Source organism: Theropithecus gelada, chromosome 14 (assembly GCF_003255815.1).
Source record: "Theropithecus gelada isolate Dixy chromosome 14, Tgel_1.0, whole genome shotgun sequence".
NCBI lineage: Eukaryota > Metazoa > Chordata > Mammalia > Primates > Cercopithecidae > Theropithecus > Theropithecus gelada.
In genome coordinates, this window is record NC_037682.1 from 115,726,767 (window position 1) to 115,740,167 (window position 13,401).

Below are 13,401 nucleotides of genomic sequence, written 5' to 3' on the forward strand. Positions count from 1 at the left end.
GAAGGAAGGAAGGAAGGAAGGAAGGAAGGAAGGAAGGAAGGAAGGAAGGAAGGAAGGAAGGAAGGAAGGAAGGAAGGAAGGAAGGAAGGAGAAGGAACAGGAATGAGTCCAGGACTGCTCAAGCAAGGGCAGATGTTCCTGCCTGGCTTCAACAGGCAAATGCACATATGACCTTTCACAGGGCTCTTCTTTTCCATTCCTACAAACATCCCACCCAGAGGAGAATGACTATCAAAAGTCATTCTACAGTGACAGAGTTCATTCTCAGGGGATTAACAAAGCAGCCAGACCTCCAGCTCTTTCACTTCCTCCTCTTCCTCGATATCCATATGGTCACCATGGTGGGGAACCTGGGCATGATCATTCTAATTTGTCTGAACTCTCAGCTTCACACTCCCATGTACTACTTCCTCAGCAATCTGTCATTCTTGGATCTCTGCTACTCCTCCATTACTAACCCTAAGATGCTGGTGAACTTTGTGTCTCATGCAGGGTACACGTCATAGTTCTACTTTTTCCTGGTTTTTGTCATTGCTGTTACATGCTGACGGTGAAGGCCTGTGACTACTATGTTGCCATCTTCTGCCCTTTGCTTTGCAACATCATCATTTCTCATGCTACCTGCTCCATGCTGGTGGCTGTGATCTACACCATGGGACTCATTGTCTCCACAATAGAGACTGGCCTCATATTAAAACTGCCCTATTGTGAACTCCTCACCAGTCACAACTTCTGTGACATCCTCCCTCTCATGAAGCTCTCCTGATCTAGTACCTATGATGTTGAGATGGCAGTCTTCTCTTTTGCTAGATTCAACCTCAGAATCATGATCTTAACAGTTCTTGTTTCTTACACCTTCATTCTCTCCAGCATCCTCCACATCAGCACCACTGAGGGCAGGTCCAAAGTCTTCAGCACCTGCAGCTTCCACCTTGCAGCTATGGGGATGTTCCACGGATAGACTGCATTCATGTACTTAAAACCCTCCACAACCAGTTCCCTGGCCCAGGAGAATGTGGCCTCTGTGTTCTATACCATGGTAATCTCCATGCTGAATCCCCTAATGTACAGCCTGAGAAACAAGGAAGTAAAAGCTGCCGTGCAGAAAATACTAGGAGTAAGTTTTGTTGCAGATGTAATTATTTATCTTGAGTTGCCAATCCACCCAATATGATGTCAATATAGGAAAGAAGCTCTCTGGAGATTTACAAAACCATAAATGGCTTTCCTTCCAATTTTCTAGTGGTCATACTTCTAGCAGTCCTCTCAGATGCTCTCCAGCTGTTCCTGAGAGTGCCCTCCAACATTGTCCCGCCTGTATCTCCAGATGAGAATCGTTCTCATCTTAGAACCCATGTGAGTGTACTGCTGTGATACAGCCCTCATCTCCCACTGTTTCCTGTAAATTGCGGTAGAAGGAGACTTTCACAAGAAGTGCCGAAGAATTCTTCCCTTCCTATATTCAGAAAGCATACTCCTGGGAGTCCAGAAGCAAATTACTTTTTCTCAGTCCTCTCTCTTCCCTGGTTCTGACCAAATGTTCCTTAGATATACTGACCCCACCCACCCCAGTCCTTCACCATAATGAGTCCTTCCTCTTCCTTCTTTCCCTTCCGTATTTCCCTATCTCCTATCATCAGTTATCTCATTTCCACTCAGTATCTTCTAGTATCTCTGTATCTCAGTATCTTTAGTATCTCATTTCTACTCAGTCTCTTCAAAAACTTCCTTGAGTGATGTTAAATAAAATTGTATCCCCATATGGAAAAATGTAAATAAGATCAATGATTCTTGAATATCAAGCTAGATCACTTACTAAAATGTCTGTTTGACTTTAACCTGAAACTCTTTAGTCAAATGTCCTGTGATCCTGTGATATTTCAACAGATAAAAGGCAAGACATTTTACAACTTTATAAGGTAACAGTTTTGCATAAATTGGTAAGTCATTATAATTTGTATAGCTCAATAGAAGAGTTAACTCTAAAAGGAGTATGGTTGTACTGCTCTGTAGGACGTTAACCATTCACATATCTAACAAGTAATCTTATTTCAGCATGATTTTTCTAACTATGTGCAAGTATGTGTTTGATTTTGTAGACACATATAAAATCTTGTAGGTATGCCCCCATATCTTAAATGCTCTTAGAACTAGCTTCTTTGTCTTCCTGGTGGCTGCCTCATTAATAAATGAAATGTACTTTTGACATGTTCTAATAATGAATAAATATTTAAGAGCTGAGCTTTTTAAAATTCATAGTAATAATATGAATGGTTAACATGTATTGGATGCTTAATTCAAGCCAGATGTTACTGTTTATATGCTTTATCTCATTTAATTCTTAATGAAATAGATTCTGTTATTAACTAATTTTACAAACAAGGAAACTAAAATTTACAGAGATTGGTAATTTTCTGGCATTTACAGAAGTGATAGCCCCAGGAAGCAATCCAAATCGTCTTACTCTAGTTACCAAATTCTTAGCCAATTGGTAATCCGTTTCCTCTGAGCTTGTTGGTTTTGCCATAAACATGTACTTCAAATTTCAATAGCTCCTTAAAAATAACTTCAGATCTTTTTCTTCCACTGTCTGCCCACAACTTCCTCCCTTTAGAGATAGCTTCTTCCGTATAATCAGGGCGGGAATACACTTCACTGCAAAATCTTGTGTCTTGCATAAATAATTGTCTTCCTGCCCTCGAGGATGTATTTCTACATACTGCTGCCTACCCTATCACCCGGACCCACTAAGTCCAAAACCTACAGGTCGACACTGGTGTGGCCCACATTTAAAGCAAGAGTTGACCCTTGTACTGTACTATATATTTTAAAATCAATTCATGCCATGTCTTAATCAATCTTCACAATCCTGAAAGAGTGTATTATTTTTCTATTTTACATAAAAGGAAGCTGGGGCATATGTAACTTCTTTAACTCAAGTAGAGATCTTTTGCCTTTAAATTTCAAAGTTCATCATCTTTTCAATATTCTACCTGGCCAAGCTTCTCCTAACTTTTCCAGAAGACTTATGGGTATAAAAGAAAATTCTAACAATGATATTGAAACACTTTGGAAAAAGATTGGGGTCACAGAAATAAAGTTTGTGCTAAATGCAAGGCAGTTTGGAGGAATTAATCAGGGCCCAGAGCTAAACATCCCTGGGACAAAGAGTTCCATGAAGGGAAGCAATCCTAGCTGAGTCTTGTGTCTCCAATTTCACCCCCAAAAAACAAAATGAAGGCCTTCAATGCATTTTTTAAAAACTCAAACCAAATTCCGCACCCATTCCAATTAAATGTGTGGCCTGGCCCCAAAGCACTCCCCTTCCCCACCACCTCCCATACCTCAGTAATGAGAGGGCAACATAAAACCACAGGGCTCCACTTATTCAGGGCCAGCACAGGGAGAGCATCCTGGCACCAGTCCCTGGTGAAGCCAGCGTCTGCATCCTCCTCCAGCGACCTACTGAAGAGCAAACCTCCCTATCATTATCAGTGTTCTGGCCCACAGCCTGGAAAGATACTGTAGTCCCTTCTTATCCCCATGGCTTTGCTTTCAGTTGCCCACGGTCAACCATGGTCAGAAAATAGGTGAGTCCAGCACCGTAAGATAATTTGAGAGAGAGAGACATTCACATGGCTTTTATTAAAGCATATTGTTATAATTGTTCTATTTTATTAGTTGTTGTTATTGTTAGTCTCTTGCTGTGCCTTATTTACAAATTAAACTTTATTATAGGTATGTATGTATAGAAAAAAACTATTCATAGTTTCAGGCATGAAGTCTGGGAAGGTATCCCCTGCTGATAAGGGAGGACTGCTGTATTTGGAGAATTGTCTTGTGCTCTTAACACTGATCTTCCCAAGACTGGAATTGCAAACATCCTCTCCCCAGAGCCAGCTGCCTGAAGCTGTTACATCCTCATTCTGCCTATCCTGGGCTTGCAACCCACTGGCTCTGCACACTGCACACTCAGCAATATCACGTTCCTTACACATGCAATTGCAGAGCACACACTCTCAGGTGCCCTGCTGCCTCACCACACAGGCGCCACCTCCAGGGGCTGAGCCAGGAGTGGTCCCTGGATCTGACAGTCATGTTCATAGGAGCAGGCTTCCCCTTGTTGCTGAAGCCCTGATGTCCCTAGTGGTCCACTTTTGAATTATCACCCACGGTTCAAAAAATCTGTGTCTGAAGCATGTATTTTGGAGACCGAAAAAGAAGGGACCAAACAAACTGTGAGAAAGTTAACATGAATTATTTACGTCTCCATAATATTCAATGAAAGACCTAGAAATAAGCTATTTTATCTTCAGGTTTGTTTCTTATTACCTTGAAAAATAACATTTTAAATCATATGGATCTTGGAATTTGGGCCACAATAATCCTTTCAGGGCTCAGAGCTTCAAAAGTTCTTAAGTGAGGCATTATTCTCTCGAGTGGCTTTCCGTTCCCCACCTCCAAAGCGCTAATTACACATGACTGGTGCCCAACACTGCCTGGCACACAGTATGTGCTGGATAAATGTTGCTTCTGTTTCTGCTTTACTTTCCTTTCCATCTCCTTATAAACCCATCCAAACCATTATTACATGTATAATTTGGAGCTCTCAACTACATCCACTACAAAATCTTACTACAGAGAAAGTGGCAGAGCACAGATGATTCTCAGAGCAGTGAAACTACTCTGTATGATACACTAATGGTGGATACATGTCATGATACGTTTGTCCAAACCCACAGAACGTACTATAGGCAGTGAGCCCTGTTGTAAATTACAGATGCTGGGTGGTAGTGTGGTGTCAGTGCAGCTTCATCAATTTCGTGACAAATGTACCACTCTGCTGGGGAATGATGATAGTGGAGGAGGCTGTGCATGTGTTGGGGTAGGGGGTATGTGGGAACTCTCTGTACTTCCCTCTCAGTTTAGCTGTGACCTAAAACTGCTCTGAAAAAGAACAAACTCTTAAAAAAGAGAGGAGAGAATGTGGAACAACAGCGGGCTGGGAGACCTGGCCCTCTTTTTTCTTGTGATGTGATTTGCATACTAAATTATCCATGGAGGGAGCCCCAGTCTCATGTTATCTGTTTTTTCACCACAAAATGAGGAATGCTTCAGCTCCTGTAGTTTCTCCTTGTGGGAAATGGTAATGGGAAAGGCTTTCTTCCTGCTCCTTCTCCTTTCCTTCAAGACCACCTCCAGACTGCACCTAGGCTCAGAATCCAGGCCATAAATCCTCTAAAAGATGTCACCTATCCCAGGTTAGATATCAACATCAAAATTATAAGAGCCTGATGCCAAAATGCAGGTTAGCTGATGCCACCCACGGCTGGCCTGTCTGGTTCAGTAGCTGTGTGGAAGGAGAAGAACTCCCAGAGCAGAATCCAGAGTCAGTGCATTTGACTGGCCTGGGGCAGATGGCAGAGTGCTGTTCCATTCCTTCCATGGCTCAGCAGGGCCCCGCCAGAAAACCTGGGCACAGGAAGTGGCAGACAGTGCCTGCCAGATGCAAAAGTTTCTAAAGAAGTGAAGCGTGGTCTCCAGAAAATTCCTTATTGGTTGTGTTGCAGCTCTCATTCTCCATTCCTGCAGAGCACTGATGGAAAAGAGTGTTCCTGTTCCAGAGCTTCCTATCAAGAGTTCCTTCCCAGTAACTTCAGCAACAGGCAGGCTGCCTTCATGGTCATCCCAGGTAGGAACTTCCCAGTGACCACAAACATGATGAGACTGGTCAAGACAAGATAAGTTCTGGTCTCCCACATTAGATCAGCAGTCTCAAGATTCTCATGCCATTAGATAGACAGCAACAGAACATAACATTCTCTGCTTCATTTGAGTTTCTTTTATTCATCTTGTAATCTTTCTTCAAATGCTCAATGATCCCTAAATGTTTTCTCAAAACTAAGAATATCCTTAGTTTTCTCTAATTTCTCCTTCTGGGAAATGACTATAGACATTGATAGCCACTCAGTGGGCTTGGGTCATGCATGGAAACTGGAGGATGTCACTCATCGTGGTTCATGTGGGCTATTTTTTGGAGGAACACCAATTTCAGCATCTCTAGGTCTTTCCTTATAGGCTGGTAAGTCTCCCCAGAAAGGATACCACAGTCTCCTAATTTATGGAGTAGAGATAAAGTGGCCTTAATAATGATGCCAGCCATATTAAGAGAGTTCTGTGATTAACTCCAAGAGTTTCACATAATCCCTGTCTTTTGAGCTCAGTCCTCTTACCCTCAACTGTACCTTGTATCCAGAGTCCAGGGGCCCTCTGATTCAAATTCCCTAAAGAGTAAATTTTAAGACTTCTGCCAGGCTTGGGAAGGGCAGAAAAATTGCAAAACTGTTTCTATGAGAAGGGAGGAAAAAGAAAAAAGAAAAAACATGTGATAATATTTCCACAACTTTTCTGGAATGTTAGCTGTAAGTAGCAAGTTACTGAAAGTCTCTAAGCATGAGTTACTCTGTCTGTTAAATGGGAAAAGAGAACTTACCTGTCACTGGTGTGTAACTCAAGAAGTGGCTCCCTTTTATGTTCTTACCTATTATATAGTACTTCAAAAATAAATTTTACTAAATTTCAATTTCAAATATAAAACTTCATATTTCCTTTAGAAAGGAAGGAAATCAACTGAAAAGAAGTGTCTGACACTAAGAAAAGTGCTTTCCATAAATTACATACATTCATGTAACAGCCATATGAGACTGGCATTATTCCTATTTTACAAGGACCTAAACTGAGTTTAATATGGTAAAATAATTAGCTCCAATACATCTGGTTAGTAAGAGAGCAGAGCTACAAACTCCTGCCTACTATATCTGAGAAAAGTATTCTATTATCAGTATGCCAGGCTGAAATATAACCAAACTTGTAACAGATTAAAAATTATAACTGATTAGTAGGTTGTGGTTATAATATGGTGGGATCCAGGCAATAATTAGTTCTCTTGTTCTCAGATAAATTAAGATGATACAGCAATATCATTCAGTGCAAAAATATAGGTTTTAAGGCCAGTCCAAGCTGCTTCAAACTCTAACTCCCTCATTTACTGTGAGAACAATGATGAACCCTGCTAGGTAGCAGGATTTCTTATGCAAAGTCAAAGGCATTGGCAGTGTCTGTGTCCCAAGGGAGACATAGACTCTCAAACAAAAGCCAACACTGAGAAAGATAGCCCTGCATAGATTGAGGAGGGAAAAGCGAGCCTCCCTCTGTACCTGGACTTTGAGACAGACATATTCAAGTGAGACTTTAAATCTTGATTCCACATGATGGAAGCAGCCACCATAGAACACATGGCCCAGCCTCAGCCACTTGGGTGCTTCCACCCAGGACCATGTCTCTGAAGAAATGTAGAGTTCATAATGGAGAAGGCAGAGGCAACATGTTCCAGCAACAGCTCTGGAGTGTGGTGAGATTTGGGGGTGGGGCTGCTGCCAGCAGTGTGCAGCTGCCTGTGGAGGTGGTGTTGGTGGTGCCCGTCAGCATCCTGACAGTTTCTGCGGTGTGACTTGGCTGTGTTTCCAGCTGTCTGCCTTCTCCTGAATCCTGCCTGTTCTCAAACCTAGCTCTTTCCAATAGCCCGTTTCCTTCCAATAAACTCCCATCTTGTGCAACTTAACCAGCATCATATACAGTTGTTTGCACCTAAGAACCCTGACTGGTTACAGTGGAAGCTGGCCTGGCACAGGGCTGAGGAAGGGGTGGGAGGATGCCAGTGTCCAGCAGCTCTCTCATGCCCCAGTGGTTTCCCTTAAACCCCACATGTCATCGCCTTAGCGACGGGATGACAGACCGTCCTTTTGCTTCCCACACACAAAAAAACAACTGTGCTCTCTTTGGATGTATTTAAACCTTCCAGGATGCTTTTGATAGAGTTTGAGGAAAAAAATGGATTAAAAGATCAAATTCTGAAGACGGCCATTCTTCATCTGCTTACACCTAAAATTCTTTGTGGGGTTCTTAAGCCCTTTATCATTGTAAGATATGCACACATACATTCCTGCACTCTGGAGTGTATGTAATGCAGGAATACATGTAGGAACAAAAAAGGGAAAATGCAGGAATTTCAAGTGTCCAAATCAATGTCTATCCAGCTCAAGATACAGAATATTTCCAACACATCAGAAGATTCCTTCATCCCCTTCCCAGTCTTTTCTATCTTCTATCACATACAATTACTTTTCCCTGTCCTTGAACTTTATATAAATGGAGCCATTTAATACATAGTTTTTCATGCCTGGCTCCTTATGTCCGTGAGCATCATCCATGTTGCGTGATGCAGTAGATCATTCCTTCTTATTGCTGCACCTACACTAAGTGTAAATATGTGATTTATTTATCCATCTGCTGTTGATAACAATGGGTATTTCTTAAAAGAGTAAGTCTTTTATCGAAGCATAAGGGAAAACAGCTAATGCATGTTTGGTTTAATACCTACGTAATGGATTACTAGCTGCAGCAAACCACCCAGACACACATTTACCTATGTAAAAAACCTGCGCATCCTGCACACTTACCCCCGAACTTAAAAATAAAATCAAATAAAAAGAGTAAGTCAAACTTTGATGCTTTCATGATGATAGAATAAACATAAGCAAGAGTTCATTTGCTACACAGAGGTAATATGTTGAATATATATATATATTATATATATATATATATCTGCTGAACATTTTCTGGACAGTTTTGTAAAATACTAGCCATCAGTTAATCCACTAAATTTGTTATTGCTTATTAAATCTAATGATGTAGTTATTAATTTAATGTTTAATTAAAATGAATATAGTTGGCATTTGGATTTTAAATGGTCTATGTTATGACAAAGATCTATTTTTCATTGGCTATGTTTTACAGATTAATGGCTATTGAGGTGCCTTATGTAATCAATACAGGGAGTAGTTTATTGTCCATTTTATAAAATTGGAGATCTGATTTTAATTATAAAATAATTATTGCTTATTGTGTATGATATATCTTTTTGCTTTTTTGACAGATCATTGATATATTTTTATTTGACACTAAATTTCCCCTCAGACACCATGTCTCATCATAGCATTGTTACTATAGAAATACACAGTCCGGTTTATGTTATGCTGGGAACATATTGCTGAGTCCTGAATGATGAGTAGAAGCTGACCAGTAGAGGAGAGGGCAGACCTTTCCAGGCAGAGGAATGACCAGAGTCCCAAACCCTACATATTTGGGGAAAAGGAAGTGATATTAGGAGATAATCACTGCGTGTATAGGGAGGTCGATAGAATATTTGGGGGAGAGGAATGGTAACGGGGACAATCAGTCCCCATTCAGCACTCTGAGGGTAGAACTAATGGAGAAATAAGATACAGCAGTCAGAAGGAGATCAAAAGAGAAGACTTAATGTGGATAAAAGTTGATTGGAAGGCAGAGCTTGGATCTGCAACTAATAGAATTCTCTAACACCTTCTAACGCCACAGAGTAATTTTACAAACCCGGCTATGATCACTTCCCTACAAATTGGGCAAGAGCACATCACATGCTCAGTTTGGTCTCCCAGTCCAGCAGTCTGGAGCATAACAACCCCTTTAGAAAGAGTGAGGAAGGAAATGTGAGCAAGAAAGAATTATTTTCATTCTATGTTCCCCTAGGGCATGCAAAGATAGGTTTCCAGTCAAAGAGGAATGGAATCAACTGCTTTAAACCAAAGATCAGCCCCTTCTCAGGATTTATTTGCACGGAGTCGTATTTCCTCTATGGACCAACATAGAAACATGAATCTCACATACATGCATAGCCACAGGTAAAAACTTGTTCCCAACATTCTATAAATATAACTCAAATCTCCTTGTGTTTGAGTGCAAAATATTTAATTTTTTAAAGCCCCAAAGAAGTAAACAGAAAGTTTAAAAACATAGCTTCCCCTCAATCCATTTATTTTCCTCTACTAGTCAGTGATATGACCTGCGATCTGGGAGTTCAGGATATTTGGGTATAATTTTTCTAGATAGCTTAACAAAATGTTTATCAAATCAAAAACACTTCAGAGACATCCTACCCTATTTGGGATGTCTCTGGGAGCTATATCACAAGCCTTCTTGCCCTGAAGATAACTTTCAGAAAGAGAAACACTCCTCTGAAGCAATTCACCAGCACTTCCAACTTAGGATGAGATTCCTGAATTCAGATTATGGACAAGAAACTCTACTCCACCATTCTTTCCATAAGCAAGCAGAGAAGAGAGATGTGTAACTGCTGATCATAATTTTCATCTTTCCTTTGTGCCTCTATCCTACAGCCTGGTAAAGTAGGTGAGTGTACCCACACTGGCCAGACAAGAGTTTGGAAATGGATCTTTTGGTTCCACAGCTCAGCTTTCTGGTGCAGAATCTACACAACAGAATAAACCCATATGGTTTACAGTGTTGTCAGTGGGATGTAGGAAAATCACAGGGTTAGTGCAGGGCTAGTAAAGGAGGCACCATTACAACGTGTAGGCTGAAGTGGACAAGGAGAGAGCTGTGTGGGAGGGCCACTTGGCATGAATGTGACTCCTAGTGGATGGATATGGTCCATAGCACTCCCACAGGAAGAGGATGGAGGAATAAATATCCTGCGTTGCTCTTTTCTTTCCCTGCATTGTTCACTAAGACAAAGAGCAAGAAAGTCTGTTAATGCAGTTCAGATCAGCCAGACTCCCAGGGGACAGTGCAGGATGGATAAGTGCAGAGACTGCGTCTGAATGTCAGACAGAGGGCAATCAGCATAGTCAGAAACACAAGCCTACAAATGAGGCCCAAATGGATAGGACGAGTAAAGTGATAAAATGTAGGCCACCCAACTATCTCAGGCATATGGAACAGGAGGCCAGGAGCAGCATGAAGACATCCAAGTCCTCCAGGAGGGTGGGATCTGTTGAAAACTGCTAGTTTTCATCAGAAATGGAACAGGGCCAGGGTAAGTGGGACAGAGTCAGTGGTTGTAGCTCTAAATGTCTGGGAAGAACAAAGATGGAGGAAGCAAGGATATCACTAACAGCAAAACGGGCCTCTTTTCCATGCTAAGGAGAAATAATTGATTCCAATGGGCAAAACCAAACCCTTACTCAACAAATAGAAACTAAAAATATAGATAAGTATACCAAACAAAGGAAAAGCTCAAGGGACAAAAAATTCAAATGCAATGCCGTTTGGATTTGGGGAGGTGGGTTTCACTAACATCACAGCAGCAACCTAAAAACATCTGTCAGTTGGGAGCCATACCACATCCTTTCAGCGTTCCTCCTATGTTCCCTCATCAGATTTTTTTTTTTTTTTTTTTTGAGATGGAGTCTCACTCTCTCACCCAGGCTGGAATGCAATGGTGCAATCTCAGCTCACTGCAACCTCCACCCCCAAGGTTCAAGCAATTCTCCTGCCTCAGCCTCCCCAGTAGCTGAGATTATAGGCATACGCTACCATGCTCAGCTAATTTTTGTTGTATTTTTTAGTAGAGACAGGGTTTCGCCTTGTTGGCCAGGGTGGTCTTGAACTCCTGACCTCAAGTGATTCGCCCACCTCACCCTCCCAAAGTGCTGAGATTACAGGCGTGAGCCACTGTGTCTGGCCTCTTATCAGATTTTTATGCACAACAGCTTCAAGTAAGTTTTTGCAAAATTCAAACAACTGTTCCTGCTTCTCTTTTCCAGAGAGCTTGCCTCAGCGTGCTAAAGTGTGGTTTACCTACACAGGAGATGCAAAATTACTTGGAAATTTGCACTTCGTTGGAGGCAACCCAGAAGGAATGACCAATTAGTGTGAAGGCATAAATACTCTAGCCCCACTACCACTGACAAGGACAACTCCAGCATGTGAGCTGAACTGAATTTAGAGCTTCTAAATCATACATAACTGCTAGATATGTATTCTTTTATATCTATGGTATATTTCTTAAAATTCAGACTTTGAGCAGGAGCAAGGCCTAAAAACCCTTTAAGAGCCCAGAAAAGCAAGATGCCACCTACAAAAATAGAAGGAGGTACGTGAAAAGCGAGAGCAAGTTCCCAGCACCCTAAAGAAAAATCTAGCTTGATTGATTGATTGCAGAATCCCTTTCCAACTCACTGGCTATGTTCCCCTCCTTTCCATACATGATCAAGTGGGATCCCCAGTTCCTCCACCAAAAGGAAAGAGATTTTGAACTAGGAATAAACCCTTTGGACAGTGTTTATATTACAATGTGTCATTTCTATATATATAGTTCTCCCAGCAAAGATGGGCTCAATTTTTCTAAATAAAAAGTTTGGCAGTCCCTATGAAGTCCAAACTTAAAGTGCTCTTTCAGGTTTTGCTACATAGAGATACCTGTTTTCTGAGGACCCTAATTGACTGCTAGATAAAGATTATGAAGATGAGAATTGACAAAAAAAAAAAAAACACTTAAGTAGAAAAAGAACATTTAAATGGAATCTCCACTTTTTATAAAGTGCTGCCCTAATAAGGCTAATTTCTGACTGTGTGCACACTTCCTACTTATACCTGAGTACCTTTAGGAAATAATCCTTCTCATTCAGAGATAAAGAAGACAGACGGGTAGATGTAGAATGAACTCTCAAGAACAGAGAGCAACCACTGTGGAAAGTATGGGCCATTCACCTATATTTTGAGATGCTATCTATTCTCTTTGAATGTGTTTAAATTCATGGATTCAGGAAATCAAACATGGCCTTGCAAAAAAAAAATAATTTTCTCAACCTCCTAGACTCTTCATTCTTTTACCAACTAAATAGTTATTAAGCATCCACGGCCAGTGTTTAGGTAACCATGTCCTCAATTAATATATATTCTTCATCTATGTATCTATACTTTCACCAATACCACATTGTCTTCAATAATATAGCTTCATCGTAAGTGTTGAAATCAAGTGGTATCAGTCTTCTGACTTTATTCTTCTTCTTCAGAATTGTGTTGGCTACTCTGAGTTTTCTCCCTCTCCATATAACTTTCTCAATCAGCTTGCTGATATAAATAAAATAACTTGCTGGGATTATGATTGTGATTGCATTGAATATATAAATCAGTTGGAAGGAACTTAAATTTTAGCAATGTTGTGTCTTTCTATTCATGAACATGGAATAGCTCTTTATTTATGTAGATCTTTCATTTGTTTCATCAGAGTTTCGTAGTTTTCCTCATATAGATTTTGTACATATTTTGTTAGGTTTATTCCTAAACACTTCGAGTGTTAATGTGAATGGTTTTGTGTTTTTAATTTCAACTTCCACTTCTCCATTTGCTGGCATACATGAAAGCAATTAACTTTTTACATTTTTTTCTATTTTTATATTAACCTTGTCTCCTGAAACTCGTTATAATTGCTTATCAGTTCCATGGGGTTTTTTATGTTCATTCTTTGTGATTTTCAACAGACATTTATGTCAGCTGCAA

General features: G+C 40.6%; 1 pseudogene; it reads left to right on the forward strand.

The window, feature by feature from the left end:
- Positions 1-215: 215 nt before the first annotated feature.
- Positions 216-11,770, forward strand: LOC112605983 (annotated as a pseudogene).
- Positions 11,771-13,401: the final 1,631 nt, after the last annotated feature.